At 48.7% G+C, this 13984-nt stretch overlaps 1 protein-coding gene and 1 long non-coding RNA gene across 3 annotated transcripts in view; one reads left to right on the top strand and one right to left on the bottom strand.

The window, feature by feature from the left end:
* NFATC4 (nuclear factor of activated T cells 4) overlaps positions 1–13984 on the top strand; it is a 90537-nt gene that overhangs the window by 13869 nt on the left and 62684 nt on the right. The gene's annotated exons all lie outside the window — the stretch shown is intronic.
* The window catches only part of LOC130277512 (uncharacterized), a 68555-nt gene continuing 66628 nt past the window's right edge, over positions 12058–13984 (bottom strand). Inside the window, exon 3 of the long non-coding RNA XR_008845463.1 lies at positions 12058–12097. This is a non-coding gene — a long non-coding RNA (uncharacterized LOC130277512). The remainder of the gene's footprint in view (positions 12098–13984) is intronic.

Genomic DNA, 13984 nt, shown 5'->3' on the forward strand with positions numbered 1-13984 from the left:
TCCACCCCGGGGCAGAATTTATCCTCTCTCTGCCCCAGAGACTCTTGCCATGTCCGAATACGTCCAGGAGAATCTAAAAAAGGGCTTTATCCGTAAATCCTCCTCTCCTGCCGGAGCCGGATTTTTCTTTGTGTCCAAAAAAGATGGCTCCCTACGTCCTTGCATTGACTACCGCGGTCTTAATAAAATCACGGTTAAGAACCGCTACCCCTTACCCCTCATCTCTGAACTCTTTGATCGCCTCCAAGGTGCCCACATCTTCACTAAATTGGACTTAAGAGGCGCCTATAACCTCATCCGCATCAGAGAGGGGGACGAGTGGAAAACGGCATTTAACACCAGAGATGGACACTTTGAGTATCTGGTCATGCCCTTTGGACTGTGCAATGCCCCTGCCGTCTTCCAAGACTTTGTCAATGAAATTTTTCGTGATCTGTTATACTCCTGTGTTGTGGTATATCTGGACGATATCCTAATTTTTTCTGCCAATCTAGAAGAACACCGCCAGCATGTCCGTATGGTTCTTCAGAGACTTCGTGACAACCAACTCTATGCCAAAATTGAGAAATGTCTGTTTGAATGCCAATCTCTTCCTTTTCTAGGATATTTGGTCTCTGGCCAGGGACTACAGATGGATCCAGACAAACTCTCTGCCGTCTTAAATTGGCCACGCCCCTCCGGACTCCGTGCTATCCAACGCTTTTTGGGGTTCGCCAATTATTACAGGCAATTTATTCCACATTTTTCTACCATTGTGGCTCCTATCGTGGCTTTAACCAAGAAAAATGCTGATCCCAAGTCCTGGCCTCCTCAAGCAGAAGACTCCTTTAAACGACTCAAGTCTGCCTTTTCTTCGGCTCCCGTGCTCTCCAGACCTGACCCTTCCAAACCCTTCCTATTGGAGGTTGATGCCTCCTCAGTAGGAGCTGGAGCTGTTCTTCTACAAAAAAATCCTTCCGGGCATGCTGTCACTTGTGGTTTTTTCTCTAGGACCTTCTCTCCAGCGGAGAGGAACTACTCCATCGGGGATCGAGAGCTTCTAGCCATTAAATTAGCACTTGAGGAATGGAGGCATCTGCTGGAGGGATCAAGATTTCCTGTTATTATCTACACCGACCACAAGAACCTCTCCTACCTCCAGTCGGCCCAACGGCTGAATCCTCGCCAGGCCCGGTGGTCTCTGTTCTTTGCCCGATTTAATTTTGAGATTCACTTTCGTCCTGCCGATAAGAACATTAGGGCCGATGCTCTCTCTCGTTCCTCGGATGCCTCAGAAGTTGATCTCCCTCCGCAACACATCATTCCACCTGACTGCCTGATCTCCACTTCTCCTGCCTCCATCAGGCAGACTCCTCCAGGAAAGACCTTTGTTTCTCCACGCCAACGCCTCGGAATCCTCAAATGGGGTCACTCCTCCCATCTCGCAGGTCATGCGGGCATCAAGAAATCTGTGCAACTCATCTCCCGCTTCTATTGGTGGCCGACTCTGGAGACGGATGTTGGGGACTTTGTGCGAGCCTGCACTATCTGTGCCCGGGATAAGACTCCTCGCCAGAAGCCCGCTGGTTTTCTTCATCCTCTGCCTGTCCCCGAACAGCCTTGGTCTCTGATTGGTATGGATTTTATTACTGATTTACCCCCTTCCCGTGGCAACACCGTTATTTGGGTGGTCGTTGATCGATTCTCCAAAATGGCACATTTCATCCCTCTTCCTGGTCTTCCTTCTGCGCCTCAGTTGGCTAAGCAATTTTTTGTACACATTTTTCGTCTTCACGGGTTGCCTACGCAGATTGTCTCGGATAGAGGGGTCCAATTCGTGTCTAAATTCTGGAGGGCTCTCTGTAAACAACTCAAGATTAAATTAAATTTTTCCTCTGCATATCATCCCCAGTCCAATGGACAAGTAGAAAGAATTAACCAGATCCTGGGTGATTATTTGCGACATTTTGTTTCCTCCCGCCAGGATGACTGGGCAGATCTCCTTCCATGGGCCGAATTTTCGTATAACTTCAGGGTCTCTGAATCTTCCTCCAAATCCCCATTTTTCGTGGTGTACGGCCGTCACCCTCTTCCCCCCCTCCCTACCCCCTTGCCCTCTGGTCTGCCCGCTGTGGATGAAATTTCTCGTGACCTTTCCATTATATGGAGAGAGACCCAAAATTCTCTCTTACAGGCTTCTTCACGCATGAAGAGGTTCGCGGATAAGAAAAGAAGAGCTCCCCCCGTTTTTTCCCCTGGAGACAAGGTATGGCTCTCCGCTAAATATGTCCGCTTCCGTGTCCCTAGCTACAAGTTGGGACCACGCTATCTTGGTCCTTTCAAAATTTTGTGTCAAATTAATCCTGTCTCTTATAAACTTCTTCTTCCTCCTTCTCTTCGTATCCCTAATGCCTTTCACGTCTCTCTTCTCAAACCACTCATCCTCAACCGTTTTTCTCCCAAATCTGTTCCTCCCACTCCTGTTTCCGGCTCCTCGGACGTCTTCTCGGTCAAGGAAATTTTGGCTGCCAAAAAGGTCAGAGGGAAAAATTTTTTTTTAGTAGACTGGGAGGGTTGTGGTCCTGAAGAGAGATCCTGGGAACCTGAGGACAACATCCTTGACAAAAGTCTGCTCCTCAGGTTCTCAGGCTCCAAGAAGAGGGGGAGACCCAAGGGGGGGGGTACTGTTACGCCGAGCGCTCCGGGTCCCCGCTCCTCCCCGGAGCGCTCGCTTCACTCCCTCCGCTGCAGCGCTCCGGTCACGTCCTCTGACCCGGGGCGCTGCGATCCTGCTGCCAGCCGGGATGCGATTCGCGATGCGGGTAGCGCCCGCTCGCGATGCGCACCCCGGCTCCCCTACCTGACTCGCTCCCCGTCTGTTCTGTCCCGGCGCGCGCGGCCCCGCTCCCTAGGGCGCGCGCGCGCCGGGTCTCTGCGATTTAAAGGGCCACTGCGCCGCTGATTGGCGCAGTGGTTCCAATTAGGGTTTTCACCTGTGCACTTCCCTATATTACCTCACTTCCCTTGCACTCCCTTGCCGGATCTTGTTGCCTTAGTGCCAGTGAAAGCGTTCCTTGTGTGTTCCTTGCCTGTGTTTCCAGACCTTCTGCCGTTGCCCCTGACTACGATCCTTGCTGCCTGCCCCGACCTTCTGCTACGTCCGACCTTGCTTCTGCCTACTCCCTTGTACCGCGCCTATCTTCAGCAGCCAGAGAGGTGAGCCGTTGCTAGTGGATACGACCTGGTCACTACCGCCGCAGCAAGACCATCCCGCTTTGCGGCGGGCTCTGGTGAAAACCAGTAGTGGCTTAGAACCGGTCCACTAGCACGGTCCACGCCAATCCCTCTCTGGCACAGAGGGTCCACTACCTGTCAGCCGGCATCGTGACAGTCCTGTTTCCTTCTGTTTGTATAGTCTACTGTCTGAGACTAGGAGAGCCACACACAGTAGATAAACGTGTTACTAGACAGCACTGAGTAGTGAAATATATCTAGTATGTGTTACTATACAAAATCATTTTCATAAATTCCGGTATGTTTTCCAATAATAGCTTCCATGGATGAAACTGTGTGAGAAAAGGTTTTATTGTTATCCATAGGAAGCATCCCAGCTCACCTTTTCTTTTCTTAAGTCTAGATATTCTAGAGGAACACTGGTTACTGCAGACAACATGGACATTAGATCACATAGTTGTGTAAGGCTGGGTCCACACTACGTTTTGTCCCATACGGGAGCGCATACGGCAGGGGGGAACTAAAAGCTCACTCTCCCGTATGTTACCGTATGCGCTCCCGTATGTCATTCATTTCAATGAGCCGACCGGAGTGAAACGTTCGGTCCGGTCGGCTCATTTTTGCGCCGTATGCGCTTTTACAACCGGACCTAAAACTGTGGTCAACCACGGTTTTAGGTCCGGTTGTAAAAGCGCATACGGCGCAAAAATGAGCCGACCGGACCGAACGTTTCATATCCGGTCGGCTCATTGAAATGAATGACATACGGGAGCGCATACGGTAACATACGGGAGCGCGAGCTTTTAGCTCCCCCCTGCCGTATGCGCTCCCGTATGGGACAAAACGTAGTGTGGACCCAGCCTAAGATGCTCCCATACATGTGGCTTTAGAGTCAAGAAAAAACCCTGGCAAAGGAAGAAAAGCTCTGCTAGGTTTAATCGTGGCCTTTCTGTGGAAAAATATATAAAAAATTATCTTAAAGATGTCCTTATTCCAGCACTGGGCAAAGCAGCTTTCTTTCCTTTCTTACAATGCTGAAGCTAATGGATGGTGCCATGTATGAGTACTATGCTACCAGTTATGATGTGCGTGACACAACTAGGTGTCACGATTCGGCAGGCTGGAGGTGGATCCTCTGTGCCAGAGAGGGATTGGCGTGGACCGTGTCAGTGGACCGGTTCTAAGTTGCTACTGGTATTCACCAGAGCCCGCCGCAAAGCGAGATGGTCTTGCAGCGGCGGTAGCAACCAGGTCGTATCCACTGGCAATGGCTCAACCTCTCTGACTGCTGAGATAAGCGCGGTACAAGGGAGTAGGCAAGAGCAAGGTCAGACGTAGCAGAAGGTCGGGACAGGCGGCAAGGTTCGTAGTCAATGGTGGAATAGCAGGAGGTCTGGAACACAGTATGGGTAACACAGTAAAGCTTTCTCAAGGCACAAGGCAACAAGATCCGGCAAGGGAGTGCAGGGGAAGTGAGGTATAAGTAGGGCAAGGAACAGGTGCAAGCTAATCAGGGTGATTGGGCCAGGCACCATCATTGGTGCACTGGCCCTTTAAATCTCAGAGCGCTGGCACGCGCGCGCCCTAGTGAGCGGAGCCGCGCGCGCCAGAGCATGACAGCCGGGGACCAGGACAGGTAAGTGACCTGGGATGCGATTCGCGGGCGGGCGCGTCCCGCTATGCGAATCGCATCCCCGCCGGCCATGTCAGTGCAGCGCTCCCGGTCAGCGGGTCTGACCGGGGCGCTGCAGGGAGAGAAACGCCGCGAGCGCTTCGGGGAGGAGCAGGGACCCGGAGCGCTCGGCGTAACAGTACCCCCCCCCCCTTAGGTCTCCCCCTCTTTTTGTCGGGATGTCGCTCCACAGAGTACGAGGACATCGGGAGCGATTGTAGAGTCTCCTTCTGGGGGACAGTGAAGTCCTGGGTATAAACATGAATGGCAGACCGGTCAGAAGGAGTGGGAATGGGGAGGGGGGGCAGAGGGTGAGGCTTGGCACGGGGCAGAGTGTCACCAGGACGGGGACTATGAGGGGGCACGGCACAGTCCTGACAGGCCTTGGGGAGACCAGGCACAGGAGGAGACACTGAGGACCGACAGACAGGGCTGGGAGCAGACGTGAGGCACTCCTTGCGGCAAGCAGGACCCCAATTCTTGATCTCCCCGGTGGTCCAGTCAAGGGTGGGAGAATGGTGCTGGAGCCATGGCAGACCGAGGAGGATTTCAGAGGTACAGCCGGGCAAAACCAAAAATTCAATTTCCTCGAGATGCGGTCCAATGTTCATAAGCAGGGGCACTGTGCAATAACGCACAGTGCAGTGCAGCTTGACCCCGTTGACCGAAGAAATATAGAGCGGCTTGATGAGACGGGTCACCGGGATGCAGTACGTATCAAGCAAAGAGGCCAGAATAAAATTTCCAGAAGAACCAGAGTCCAAGACGGCCACAGCAGAGAAGGAGGAGTTGGCAGAAGGAGAAATCTGTACGGGCACAGAGAGAGATGGAGAAGCAGACTCCGTACCCAGAGACGCCAGGCCCACATGAACAGGTTGCGTGCGTGCATTTTCCAGACGTGGAGGACGAATAGGACAATTCACCAAGAAATGTTCGGTACTAGCGCAGTACAGACATAGATTTTTATCCCTACGGCGAGGCCTCTCTTCAATAGTCAGGCGAGACCGATCTACTTGCATAGGCTCCTCGGCGGGAGGCACAGGGGTAGATTGCAAGGGATACCGAGAGAGAGGTTCCCAGGGATTAAGGTCTTTTTCCTGGCGGAGTTCCTGGTGTCTTTCAGAAAAACGCATGTCAATGCGGGTGGCCAAATGGATAAGTTCATGCAGGTTGGCAGGAATCTCTCGTGCGGCCAGCACATCTTTGATGTTACTGGATAGGCCTTTTTTAAAGGTCGCGCAGAGAGCCTCGTTGTTCCAAGATAATTCGGAAGCGAGAGTACGAAATCGGATGGCGTACTCGCCTACTGAAGAATTACCCTGGACCAGGTTCAGCAGGGCAGTCTCGGCAGAAGAAGCTCGGGCTGGTTCCTTGAAGACACTGCGAACCTCAGAGAAGAAGGAGTGTACAGAGGCGGTGACAGGGTCATCGCAGTCCCAGAGCGGTGTGGCCCAAGACAAGGCCTTCCCAGACAGGAGACTGACCACGAAAGCCACCTTCGACCGTTCTGTAGGAAATTGGTCCGATAACATCTCCAAATGAAGGGAACATTGCGACAGAAAACCACGGCAGAGTCTAGAGTCCCCATCAAATTTGTCCGGCAGGGACAAGCGGAGGTTAGGAGCGGCCACTCGCTGCGGAGGAGGTGCAGGAGCTGGTGGAGGAGATGGTAGCTGCTGTTGCAGATGCTGTAGCTGCGACTGAAGTTGCTGTACCATGGTGACACTTCCGACAGCTGGTGACTTAGATGGGCGATCTGTCGGGATTGTTGGGCGACCACCGTGGTGAGGTCAGAGACAACTGGCAGGGGAACCTCAGCGGGATCCATGGCCGGATCTACTGTCACGATTCGGCAGGCTGGAGGTGGATCCTCTGTGCCAGAGAGGGATTGGCGTGGACCGTGTCAGTGGACCGGTTCTAAGTTGCTACTGGTATCCACCAGAGCCCGCCGCAAAGCGGGATGGTCTTGCAGCGGCGGTAGCAACCAGGTCGTATCCACTGGCAACGGCTCAACCTCTCTGACTGCTGAGATAAGCGCGGTACAAGGGAGTAGGCAAGAGCAAGGTCAGACGTAGCAGAAGGTCGGGACAGGCGGCAAGGTTCGTAGTCAATGGTGGAATAGCAGGAGGTCTGGAACACAGTATGGGTAACACAGTAAAGCTTTCTCAAGGCACAAGGCAACAAGATCCGGCAAGGGAGTGCAGGGGAAGTGAGGTATAAGTAGGGCAAGGAACAGGTGCAAGCTAATCAGGGTGATTGGGCCAGGCACCATCATTGGTGCACTGGCCCTTTAAATCTCAGAGCGCTGGCGCGCGCGCGCCCTAGTGAGTGGAGCCGCGCGCGCCAGAGCATGACAGCCGGGGACCGGGACAGGTAAGTGACCTGGGATGCGATTCGCGGACGGGCGCGTCCCGCTATGCGAATCGCATCCCCGCCGGCCATGTCAGTGCAGCGCTCCCGGTCAGCGGGTCTGACCGGGGCGCTGCAGGGAGAGAAACGCCGCGAGCGCTTCGGGGAGGAGCAGGGACCCGGAGCGCTCGGCGTAACACTAGGTAGAAGCATGGAGATGACGCTTTGCCATCCACCTAAGGTACAATCACATGTGTTTCATCCGCTGCACATTAGCTACCCATTGATTTAAAGGGGTTATCCAACATAAGGTGAATTTAGTACTTACCTGCAAGACAGTAATGGACATGCTTAGGAAGGTTTTGTCCTTGTCTTGGGGCCAAATGGCTGTGTTGTCCACCATAACATTGCTGCTTTCCTTTTGTGAAATTACTATTTCCTGTTGGAGTTCTCTCCCTTCAAATCCCAGGATCCCTTGTTTGTAAGTGTAAGGTCATTTTTCTCCCTCCCAGTCACCCCACCCAGCAAGGTCCCTTCCATGCACTGTATGCTTGAAACTACAATTCCCTATGGAGAATTATTTCCCTCCCACCCAGCAGTTGCTCCACCCATCGAAGCACTGCCATGGTCCCTTTCAACGCCTGACTCTTCATGTAATGTCTCGGTCCGCACTGCAACCTGGGAAAAGTAAGAGACAACAGTCATTTTGTATGCTGCTAAAAAATTAATATTGTGGCAAAGATCACATAAGAATTGGCAAGACCGGCCGTTAAACACAGATACAGACACTATACTGTGAACTATGCTAACTTTACAGCTCATCTAGCACAGTCAAATAAATAAATGCCAGAATACCCCTTTAATGTTTTAGCAAATTTGCTACTAATTCACAAAAAACATGTGGGTCCTGCAATCCATGGACAAGGACTGTAAGGAGTGCACTGCCACCAAAGTGTTTATTTGGAACTCAGAATGATACCCTTAGGGTATGTTCACACAATGGAATTTCAATGCAGAATTCCGCATTAGAATGATGCACAGAGATTCCGCAGCATTGGGATTCTGTGGCACTGTGCACATGCCAGATTTTCGGCAGCAGATGTTTTTGCCGCGGAAATCCATATTCCAGAATCCACAGAAAGAATAGACATGTCTATTCTTCCTGTGGAGTCCTCATGGAAATGCACTGCCATCCATTTTCTGCTGGCGCTCCACTGTCAGTGGAATGTCCTCATGTAGATTTTCCATGCGTACATTCCATTGTCTGACCATAGCCTGTTTTTTTTTTGTCAAATTTTGATCAATATTTTCACTCAAACCAGAATTGGGTCCAAAACACAGAAAAAGTTCCAAAATTTTCAGCCATCTACTACAGGTTTTGGTATAAATACTGCCCAAAACGTGGCTCCAAAGTTTACAATGGCAAACTCTTGTTACAGGAATTTCCCTTTAACCACTTAAAAAAATAATTTGTAATATCAGGGGAAAAAGTAAAAGAAAATAGAAAATAACTGTTGCTCAAAGCAACCAATCGCAGCTCGGCTTACAAATCACCATAGCTCGTAAGGATAGGAAAGCTGAGCTGTGATTGCTGTTATGGGTAAAATCCCTCCAGTTTTTCTTTCACATATTTTAATAAATCAACTGTCAATAGATCTCACCAAATCTAACATTGGATCTGCCAAAGTTTTTCAAATAAATATCTTATTTCTGTGAGCACCTTAACCCAAGGGTAAAGCTTACCATACATATATGGCCATCTGCTATTCACCCAACTCCCTCATATATATGCAGCTTGGTATAGGAAGAGGGGAATAAGCCACTTCCAGGCTCCTTTTGGCAGGGTTTTCAGTATCTACAGAGGGAGCAAAGACTTTGGCCCTATTCTTGTTACCTCAGCTCCAGTCAGAACCCCAAAGTGCCAAAGAATTCCATGCAACAGGCAGTGTCCTTACAGATACACTATATAGACACAAGTTTTAGGACATGATACGAGAAGAGCGAGATGTGACTGGCGAACCTGTTTTTGTGCCAAACTTTGGTGTGACATTGACTCGCCAAACTTTCGAACATTGCCAGGCTCGTGCAAACCTGGCAATGGTGGTAATAATAGCAAAAGAGATGGGAAACCCATGATGCTTTGGTGCCTGAATGAAAGGAAGCACTTGGAACACTCAGATATTATCAGGGAGGCCTTGCAGCTATGTTCAGCATGATCATATGATGTTATCCAAACATTGCTTGCATTTATGTGATATACAGCTCCCAAGCCAAGGACACAGCACTGTTGTAAGTTTAAGTGGCTAGTAACGCACAGTGCACTGCATTGCTTCTTCCATTTTGGAGAGAGAAAGCTGAGAAAGCCTTTACAAATTTTATAAAATGAAAACCGATATGTGCACGAAGTGCGCCTGAGATAACCCCAGTAAAGATCAAGTCATAAAATAAATAGATAACTTCATGTGAAAAATATATATATTTTTTTTATTATTAGTTCATTTTGACAACAGTTTATTACACATAAGGACAGAATAAAAAATAAGGATAAAAATTGTATATAAAAGAATTAATATATGTGTCTTAAAGGTAAAACTACAAGGAGTAGGAGGGGAGTCCAAACAATATGCTGAGTAAGAGGTATATAGATGACCAGAACTAGCTATCACTGCTGTATGGGGGAGGGAGGACAAGGGGGGAAAAGGGAAAAAATAATAAAAGTGATATAGACAAACAGAAAGCTGGCCTAAACTACAGCTTGGTTATCTGGTAAATGTGTAGCAGTTTAAACTGATAGGTAAAGTGAAAAGTGCAAAAAAGTTAACACATATAGGCCCTCATTTACTATTCTAAACCCGACTATTCGCAGACATCGTGCGCCAGTCTGCGACACGATGCGACATTTTTTCCCGACGGACCCGATGTGGATTCTCCCAAACCCGAAAAAGGGGCGTAACCCGACATTTCTGAGCTTTCCCACGTATTTATAAAGGTTTCCAATCCGAATTTGTTGTATTGTTGTGGATTTTTTCCCGACAGCTCAGAGGAGTTGGAAACCAAAACCAACAAAACCCACGTGCGACAAACAGGATGCGACATAATAATAAATACCAGGGGAAAAAAGCAGTCGGGTAAGAAAGCAACATAGACTTACAACCCGATTTTCTTAGTAAATGAGGGCCATAGTGCAGTTGAATTCAGCCACTAACCTGTGTGCAAAAAGACACATTCATAAACAAAGTGCAATGTGCAAAATAAAAAGTGCAAACAGCAAAGTGCGGGGACAAGGTAAATCACAGCAGTGACACAAAAAAGGGGGGATACATACAGGACAGGACTCCACCACTCCGCTCCGTTCTCCAACGAGTTTCGCTCGAGGGCTTTATCAAGGAGTGAGGTTGTGTAGGATACGTGCGGTATATATATAAGAGGAAACTGATCTGATACCTTAAACACACCTGCCGGAATGGCTGTCAGTGAATGCGCATGTGCATCCCGCGCGTGTATCACGAGATGCCCAGCATTAGCGTGTATAGAATGACTATAGAAAAATGGACGCCGTTTAAGATTTTTACAGAATTAAAAAGCAAGCTGAGCAAAAGCATAAATCAGTGGGCTGAGCTCAGCTGGGGAACTACTAATCCCAGCCAGCAGTGAACTAGCACCATAAAAGCTATAGTTCAGTGGGCTGAACTTCAGACAGTGACCTCCTATCACCTCAACTACTGTGTACAGTTGGTGCACTACAAACACTCCTCATTGTCTGCAATTACATGCCACGCTGGGAATGTTCATCCTAGAGGTCTGTTCCATCACCTCTACCTTTGCTTCCCCTCCTAGTGCTAAGCAGAATGACAGCATATGCCAGGAGGGGGAGTTGTGTCATAGTCAGCCTTTAGACTGTGTTGGACTGGGACTGGGGGTGGGACTGGGGGTGGTAGGTGTCGTGGTGAGATTGTAAGGCATCATAGTTGATATTCTGAGGTGGAGCAAGTAGCCCATGATTAGACATCAAAAGTATATACTGAGGGGGGGATGATGATGAGGAAATTGATGAAGAGGATGTCAGCAGGCCTGTTGATCTCATCAGCTCAGGAGTAGGTGCCGTGACACTGCTGCATCTGCAGTCTTGAGAAAAAATCCTTCCAAAATATGGCACAGTCAGTGGTTGTGTACCTATCTCTTTACATTATCCTGCAGTGTCAAAATTCAGATCAGATCAGATGCAGAAAACTAGTCAGAGTGCCGTCTCTGCAAAAAGACAGTAAGACATAGCGAGGATCCAAATTTTTTAACTACAACTCTATATAAGCACATGGACAAGCATCACAAGGCCTGGCTGCTGGCTACAGCTACCACTAGTCCACCAATGCCTGTAGTCCGCTGGGTACAGCTACCACTAGTCCACCAATGCCTGTAGTCCGCTGGGTACAGCTACCACTAGTCCACCAATGCCTGTAGTCCGCTGGGTACAGCTACCACTAGTCCACCAATGCATGCTGACACTGTCAGGCGTATTGTGTGCATGAGGAATGAGTACATTCTAAGATCCTCAGTATGAAGCCAGAGTTGCCGAATTGTTTTTACCTTCCATGGCTTTCCAACAGAAAATAGGGGTCTACTCTCCAATCCCCACTGAGTCAACAATCCACTCCTTCTTACAGTGCTACCCCTGGCAGAGGCATGAGAATAGACGCACACTTCTAATCTTTAGAATTTCAAAAGCTTTAGTAACATTTAGTTAATATAAAAGGTTACAAAAAATTATATTGAAGTATGTTCTGAATGAACTGAGCATCCACTTACCGTTAGCCACACTTATACCCTTGTGCTATATTCCGGGTGTTAATCCATTTATTTGTTGAACTGTTAAAGTAAATAATGATGACAAAGTTTTAAATCTGTTATTCCTACCTGACAAGAATCTTCATCAAAGGGATGTACTGCTAAAACCAGCCAGGCCTACACATTGACAACACGTCATTATAAAAAAAACATTTTGTATAGTTTTTTTCACATTTTTAAAATTTACTAAAGCTTTTTAACCACTTTGTACAGGTTCTTCCCTATAATAACTTCCAAAAGGAGAATTTTGTATATTTTATTCAAATTTAAAAAATAAAAAAGCTCTCTTTTCTGTGTACAGGTTTTTCAATATCCAGTTTCAACTCCCAAAAGGACAATTTTGTATAGGTTTCTGAAATTTTAAAATGTAAAGAGTTCATTTGTTTACTGTGTACAGGTTGTCAATATCCTGTTGCAACTCACAATAAGATAGACTTTTGTATAATTTTTTTCAAATTTCCAGAATTCAGAAAAGAGATTTATTCGCTGTGAACTGGTTCTTTTTTGAGATACCTTCACCAATCCTGTTGCAACTAACAAAAAAGGGATCATCTTTGGAACACTAAGAAAAAGCCATTGCATCTTCCCATACCCTCATTTTAACAACGGCAGACATCTGCCAACAACCAGTTCTAAGCACACAAAATCCGCTAGCGCAGTGTGTTTCTAAACAAACTGTTAGTTGCCATGGGTTACCACATATTGCCGTAATCTTGACATTAACTTAGCCTTAAAACTATTGGAATACATTCATAGGTGACCCTTGTAGTGTTATACAGGGCTTTAGAGCTCTCGGCAGTGTTATACATGTATTTTGAGGCTTATTTCATTGCTGGTTCGCGGAGAACCAAAAGTTAGGCAAGCTCGGCCAACAAATCTTTTGAAATCAGGTGTTATTCAGTCCCATTACCACTGGTACATAACATCATGCCCCTAACAATTCAGTCTGCCTTTATAAACATTTCTGAAAGAATTGGTCCTTTTAAAGAGCTCACTGATATTCCAGCATGGCACTGTTATAGGATACCACCACTACAACAAGTCAGTTTATAAAATGTATTCCGTCCTAGATGTTCCATGATGGGTATTACTGAAAATTGGAAGTGTTTAAGAACCACGTAAAGTAACAGAGCAGGAGTGTTGAGACGCATAATGCATTAACCCCTTAAAGGGGTAGTCCAGTGGTGAAAAACGTATCCCCTATCCTAAGGATAGGGGATAAGTTTGAGATAGCGGGGGGTCCGACCGCTGGGGCCCCCTGCGATCTCTCTGTACGGGGCCCTGGCTCTCGGCCCAGATAGCGGGTGTCGACCCCCGCACGAAGCGGCGGCTGACACGCCCCCTCAATACATCTCTATGGCAGAGCCGGAGATTGCCGAAGGCAGCTCTTCGGCTCTGCCATAGAGTTGAATTGAGGGGGCGTGTCGGCCGCCGCCTCGTGCGGAGGTCGACTCGCCCCCTTCCCGCGGGCTGTCGGGGCTCCGTACAGGAGATTGCAGGGGGCCCCAGCTGTCGGACCCCCCGCGATCTGCAACTCATCCCCTATCCTTAGGATAGGGGATAAGTTGCTCACCACTGAGTCACCACTGGACTACTCCTTTAAGGACAAAGCCCATTTTGACCCTAAATGGGGTACTCCGCCCCTAGACATCTTATCCGCTATCCAAATGATCATCATCCCAGCCATGCCCCCTCCATGCAAGTCTATGGGACAGCCATCACGCCCCCTCCCATAGACGTGCATGGAGGGGGCATGGTCATGACGAGTGGGGCTTGACCGAGTGGTCGTGATGTCACGAACCTCCGCCCCGCATCACCAGTCATCCGGCATCCATGCACCCGATGTCTGGGGTGCCGCAGCCGAGATCGCGGGGGTGGCCAGCGGCAGGATCCCTGCGATCAGACATC

This window comes from Hyla sarda, chromosome 1, assembly GCF_029499605.1.
Source record: "Hyla sarda isolate aHylSar1 chromosome 1, aHylSar1.hap1, whole genome shotgun sequence".
Lineage (NCBI taxonomy): Eukaryota > Metazoa > Chordata > Amphibia > Anura > Hylidae > Hyla > Hyla sarda.